This window comes from Silene latifolia, chromosome 9, assembly GCF_048544455.1.
Source record: "Silene latifolia isolate original U9 population chromosome 9, ASM4854445v1, whole genome shotgun sequence".
In the NCBI taxonomy this organism is placed as follows: Eukaryota; Viridiplantae; Streptophyta; class Magnoliopsida; order Caryophyllales; family Caryophyllaceae; genus Silene; species Silene latifolia.
This window is the reverse complement of record NC_133534.1, coordinates 68,463,200-68,469,980: the sequence shown is the minus strand read 5'-3', so window position 1 is coordinate 68,469,980 and position 6,781 is coordinate 68,463,200. Positions and strand designations below refer to the sequence as shown.

At 33.6% G+C, this 6,781-nt stretch overlaps 1 long non-coding RNA gene across 1 annotated transcript; it reads left to right on the top strand.

Annotated features, from left to right (window-relative positions):
* Positions 1-2,373: 2,373 nt before the first annotated feature.
* LOC141598141 (uncharacterized) lies at positions 2,374-3,329 on the top strand. Its single transcript, XR_012523266.1, has 3 exons — positions 2,374-2,912; positions 3,072-3,129; positions 3,234-3,329. It is a non-coding gene; the product is annotated as an uncharacterized LOC141598141 (long non-coding RNA).
* The last annotated feature ends 3,452 nt before the right edge of the window (positions 3,330-6,781 follow it).

Genomic DNA, 6,781 nt, shown 5'->3' with positions numbered 1-6,781 from the left:
AGGGTTGTGATAAGGTTATTTTCAGTCGTTTGACCTTCATCAAAGTAAACCTAAATTACTACTAACTAATAGCTAGCGGTAAGAAGGGTCGAATCCACAGAGAGGCGAGGTAATTATTCTAGTTTGTTAATATTTAAGTTTGTCTCAAAGTAACCAATTTTTGGAGGTTTTGAATATTTGATTTCTAACAACTAATAACAAGTGAAATAAAGATGAATAACAATAATATTAAAGAGTCTAGGGATCGGGTTCACTAGGTAGTCATCCGAGGGTAAGGTTTAATTCATTGATTGAGCAATTTATATTGTTGAAAGTCATATGATAGGTCGATTCTAATATGTCTTTTTAGATCTAACTTAACATGCAATCGCTATTATTAACTCGGTCTAATTCAATTATCGTGGACTATACTAGTCTTAACCCGGTCGGTGGAAATCCTAGTTTATGCAAGACTAATTAATCAATTCTGATAAATAATCAACTAATTAGAGGTAAGACGATAATTAAACAACAATTAAAAGCAATTTAACAATCAAATCATAAGTTAACCCTTTTCTTACAACCTAGATCCCCTTTCACCCTAGATAATAGATTTAGCTACTCATGATAAAAGAAATAACAACAATAAAATTAATGAACAACATAATTAAAAGCATAAAAGATGAACAAGCAATTGAATTAATGATTGAGGAAAGATTAGAACAATACCGTAATAAAGCAATGGATCCGATGCGAATAATAAATAAACTAAACTAAGAGTATTCTAAGAGAGTTTTTAGAGTAGCTATACGAAACTAGGTAAAAATAAGACATAAATAAACTAGGGTACGATTTTGGGTATTTATAATAAAACATATCCGACTTAAAGGAAAATTGCGGAAATTATGGAATAAAGTGGTTCCTCGATCGAGCCCCAATGTACTCGATCGAGTCACCAAGTTTCTCGATCGAGCCCAGCTCCAGTTGATCGAGGCATCATTTGTTTCTGCTCCTTTCTTCGTATTTTCTTCTTAACTTCTCTTCCTTCATTCTTATGGATTCCCGTGTCATGCTTTGTATATTCCTTTATGCCTACTCCGCGATGCACATTTCATTCCTTTGCTCCTCAAATGCATCATTCCTGCATTAAACATAAAAAAGCGGAAGTATCGACATTCTAACATAAAAGACATGTAATTAATATAATTTAGCACGAAAACCGTATCAAAAGCAATTAAAGGGAGGCATAAATATGTATGTAATCTATACAATACTATTAAAAGCCTAATCTAAAATGACTCATAAAGTCCACATAGACAAATCCATGTAGGATTAAGAAAAGCCACGTCTGAATACGGAATGCCACGTCTGTCTAAATATTGTCAGCTGCATCAATAGACATCAATTCCATTAACCCCTCCCCAATTAACAATCACCGCTTCCGTTTACCTGAAGAAAACAAAAGGACACGATTAACACAACATTAATACCACCTCCTTCCTGATCATTACTCCAACCTCTTTCAACTTCCTCACAATCCTTTCCCCTTCAGCAAGCAAAATCGTTGATTACCGACTATCAGAATACCTGCTCAAATGGAAGCTCATGTATATAACCACAACCAACAAAGATTACCGAAACCCAAACTGTGCCAACCCACCGCGATTTCTCAGCGGCCAATCCACCGCCCAAGCTGTGCCACCGCAATTTCCCAACCACCAAACCCCGCCCTCCAAGATCTGTCCACAACATACAACGTCAGTACTGGGTATGTCTCTGTTCCGACGCATCCCTCGCTTTTAATTTAAATCAACATCTCTATTCTCAATTGCTTAAATTACATATCTTTGCAAATAATCGAATTGTGTATATGTGGATTAGACTGGTGATGAAATTATTTACTGATTTCAGAACGCTTTTAACATCAAAGTTATCTAGCATGGGGTATATGTGGATTTGACTGACCAACGAAAATCAAATTGGCCAAGTTCTGAACTTTTTCGGTTTTTTCTTGGAGGTGGTAAAAGAAGTATAGCAGTAGCAGCAGTAAATCGCCATTCTCCCCACTCGATTCTGACATTGAAGACGTCCGACCAAAAGTAGGAATCAAGAAATTCGGACACCGCTTACTCCAACGTATGCTTCTTTCTTATGGTTTCCTCTTTCTCCCAATATGAATTATTTACGATTGTTGTGTGTTTTGGATTTGTTACCTGTAGGAGTAGATTGGAATTTTTGTGGTTAATGGATTTGACATAAACTGTGATAGATATTCTATATGATCATACTTACCAAAATTCTGATATTTTCGTATTTTAAGATGGCACAATTTTGCATTTAAGACGGTCACAATCCGTCTTAAGCCTAAGTCAGGGACATAAAATGTGTCATGGACATTGTATACATGGGTTAGCAGTAACCAAATTCATCATACCTCTGAAAGTTTTGACATTTTCGGCTTCTTAGACGGCACAAATTCTCATTTAAGACGGTCACATGGATATTGTATATATGGGCTAGGATGAACCAAATTGATCAAACCACCCAAAGCTTTCATATTTTTAGCTTTTAAAATGGCACAAATTCTCGTGTAAGAAGGTCACAATCCGCCTCAAACTTAAGTCGAGCCACATAGCTTCCGCTTTCCTAATAAAGAGACACTTATTGTTTGTATGGTGGGTCATTTGCTTGAATTTTGATCAGTACATACATTCATCGTTTGTACAATTAACCGAATGGTGTATATGTGGGCTAGATTGAGGACAAAATTACTTACTGGCTAAGGATCACTTTTAAGCTGATAGTTATCTAGCATAAGGTATATGTGGATTTGATTGAACCAAACGAATATCACATTGGCAAAGCTTTGACCTTTTTTTGTTTTTGCTATTGTATAGATTTGTCAGTTTATTGCATTCCCAAATTTCTTCTCGGTAGGCTTCCATTCTTTTAGCTATTGCTCTACTTTTATGATTAAATTCTCTACTTATCTAATGTATTTGTAGGGGAATTCTAGATGTAATACATGTTTTCCTTTTGTTTCATTCTCACCCCGCTTTCAACGTCTCAATTTTTCCCTGCCTTGAATGCAGTTGCTGCAGGTTGGCAAACGATATTACGCTGAATCTAGCTACGTTATTCCCCTTGGAGGTATTCACTTCGTACAATTCCGTAGAACCGTGTGTTGGACTGTTTTGGTTATTACTAATTTAACTATGGCGTTATTTTATCGTTCCTTGATTTTTTTCCTAAAGGTGGTACTACGCTGAAATATTGGTAACCCGAGGAACAAGATTATACTGATCGATAGTCTCTAAGCCCTGCTGTTATTTTTAGCAACCATGCAAATGGTAATTGTTACATACTTGACTAATTCGACTTGAAAGAAACGTAAACTTAAGCTATATGGCCCCCAAGAAAATTAGAACGATAGAATATTTATCATACGATCCCCTTGATGATGGTAAATCACAGTTAATAGATCCTACAACCAGTTGTACCCAGTTGTATGCTCTAGAATCCGAGCTATATAATAAAGTTTTCGAGTTTTGTTTTAAAGAAGTCGAGCTATACCATAAAATTTCTGAACTTACTCATTTAAACATAAAAAAAATTAACTTTAAGAAAGCTCAAAAAAATTACACATAAGCTCGATAAGATATAATTTGGTTATATAATGCTATTGTACCACTGGAGGTATAATGTTATTTGTGGGTAAATCATGATTGTTAACTTTCAATGTAGAAACCGTTTATCAACTTGATTTCTAATAAAATTGGATGTTTTGGGATGAGAGAGAGGATAATCCTACTTTCGCTTTTTAACCTGCATATTGAGTATTTATTTTACTTTCCTTTGCTATGTCCTATTTCTGTTAGTTTAGATGATGTTGACCTATCAAATGATTGTCTAGAATGATAATCTAGGTTTGTTGTGCCGAAATCAAATTTTAATGGTAAAATGAAAGTTGGTGTGCAGTTTCAAGTTCTTGTAACAATGGCCTCAATTTTCTTGTGTGGTTTTTCTTTTCTCCTTCTATGTTTGCGAGGAAACAAACTTTGTTAGCATTGATTTTATAGTGAAAAATTGTTTGACTTATGAAACACTTGAGCCGTATTTGATTCTCAAGGATAGTATTTTGATCAGGTTATTTACCTATGAAAAAAATGAATGACCTGCATTGTTAGGAGGTACGAGTTTACCTTTAAAATTCCTTCACATCTGTACATGTCTACTGTGTAGAAGTGGTTGATTGCCATGTAATGTAACAACAACAACAACTGAAATGGATGACCACCGGAAGTAATGGTACGGAACATACAACATAAACGGGAAGGAATGACAACACTCTTGATCGGTTCGTGTGACGGAATACGAACATTTTCGGATGGCAAATTCAAGATCGAATTGGGAGTTGAAGGAGAAATTGGGGATCTAAAATGAGATGTGGTTATATTGTGGGTGTATCGTGTAACAAAACAAAATAAATTCAATAGTTCAAATAATTTATTTTCAATAACATTTCAAATAAAATAATAAACTAATACCGGCATGAAATCGTAGACACTATTCCAATATTAGCCGAACAAGATATGGTACAGCTTCTAAAAAACCGTATCATATATACATTAACCATTTCCAATAAACGGAAAACAATTGACAACCAACCGTGTCTCCTATCGTACCCATACAAAAACACAATATCAAAGTTTTTTGCTCAACCATAGCAAAATCAAACTAAAATTGCCCGTCCAAATTAGACCAACACTATCCCACTTCTCATTTACTCAATTGACTATTCCAATTTCTTTGGCCCGGACAAAGGGAAAATAAAACTGATGGGAACATCTACTGTTGTGTGAAATGGTATTATGTGATGCAGAACCGAAAACTACAAATATATTGAATTATATTGGAATAGAGAAATAACAAAACAACCTATACGAGAAAGTTAAATAGCACTCCACTAACGACTTAATACAAGACAAACAGAAGATGAACCCAAACACGAAACTAAAAACAAAGAAACCCGTGATTTCCACGGGTCCCAAAACTAGTTATAACTCATAAGGTTGCTGGTGTGTGTTATAAACCATTCCACGGAATCTGCAATAACTGGCAACAAAAAGACGTTTACATGAAACTGGCAGATCATATACATAACCGCCCATCAATACTATATTAAATCCAGAAACCAAGGGACTTTAATGTAATTAAAGAAAGTTATACAAATTAATTATACTATATAGTTTTAAATCACTAGCACTGTGTGATGGACCCGATTAAGGGATCTCAATGCAAATATTATATAGTTTTGGTTAAAATTAAATTATATAGAAGCTTGGTAATTTTCCTAGACATTTGTACGAGACTAAAACATGGTCAATTTCCTTAAAAAAAATAATTAATTAAGATGGTCAATTTCCTTAAAAAAAATTAATTAAGATTGTCAATTTAAAGGAGACTAAAACAAAGAAGATGCTTGGTAATTTTCCTAAATATTTATAGAAGACTAGAAGATGGACAATTTCTATAAAATAAAATAATTAATTAGTATAAACATGCACACTTATGGTATTAATTATTATTATCATCATAAAATTATATATTAAATTTAAAATCTATGCAATTTTATTAAACTTTATAGTTAGTTTATTAGATGTATAGAATTGTTAATTATTTAACATACAAAAATATAATATAAGTAGGTTATAAATAATTCAAGTTAGATTTCATAATATATAATATTGCATAATACTTTCGATTTGATTTAATGCATATATGTAATATATTTATATAAATATATTATCCTCTTAAAATTGCATGCCTAAGTAGTAAAAATAATTTCACAAGAATTGAAAAGAGTTGTAGTAACATTTGGATATAGTGATATGATAGTAATCACTCATTTGAATAGCAAAAATAACAATATTATCAGCGAGATTAATGAAAGTGGTTGAAACGACAACGGGAGTAGTGAAATAATCAATATTAATGCGGCAATAGTGAAAGTAACAAGAATTACGGAGGGAGTAGTGAAATTATCAATATTAATGCGACGTTAGTGACAGTAACAATAATTACGGCGGGAGTAGTGAAAGTAACAATGATTACAGGCAAGTAGTGAAATGTTATGCAGTGTAATGTCCAAGGGTTTAGACAAATACAACAATCAAACCAGCAAACCAAAGACAGTTTCTCAGGAATGCAATAAACTTGTGCTAATTAATAAAATTATGAATTGACCTCCTAAAATCATGAAACTTGGCAGTAAATTACTTTGATATAAGGACTAACTCTGAGCAAAACTCTAGGATTTTTAGAGGACTCAAAGTAATTTTAGGACTCGACTGAACTTACCGACAGACACAAAGGACTAAAATTGAGACAGTTCTGGGACAATGATTGAAAGGAGGGAACTTTGGATATAATTATCAACTGAAAAACCCACGGAATACTCACAGGGAATTAAGCTAATAATTTAGGGAACTTGAGTTAAGAAATTCCACAGATTAACACAGGAAAAACTCAACTGAAGCAACAACAAAGCTAAACTAACCACAGTCTCAGCACAGGAAAGTTTAGACTCCACTAACAGGTACTTAATCAATAACCACAGTCTAAGCACAGGTTATTATCAAGCCTGACTATAATCTACAGACTAAGCACAAGATTAAGAGGTTTAAATTTGAGAGAAATCTCAGGTTTCATTCATAAATCACTGTTTACAACATCTGAGTTGAGGTCCTTATATAGGCCTTTTTAGGTTACAAACTTGAAAGGAAACTACATCCAAGGGTCA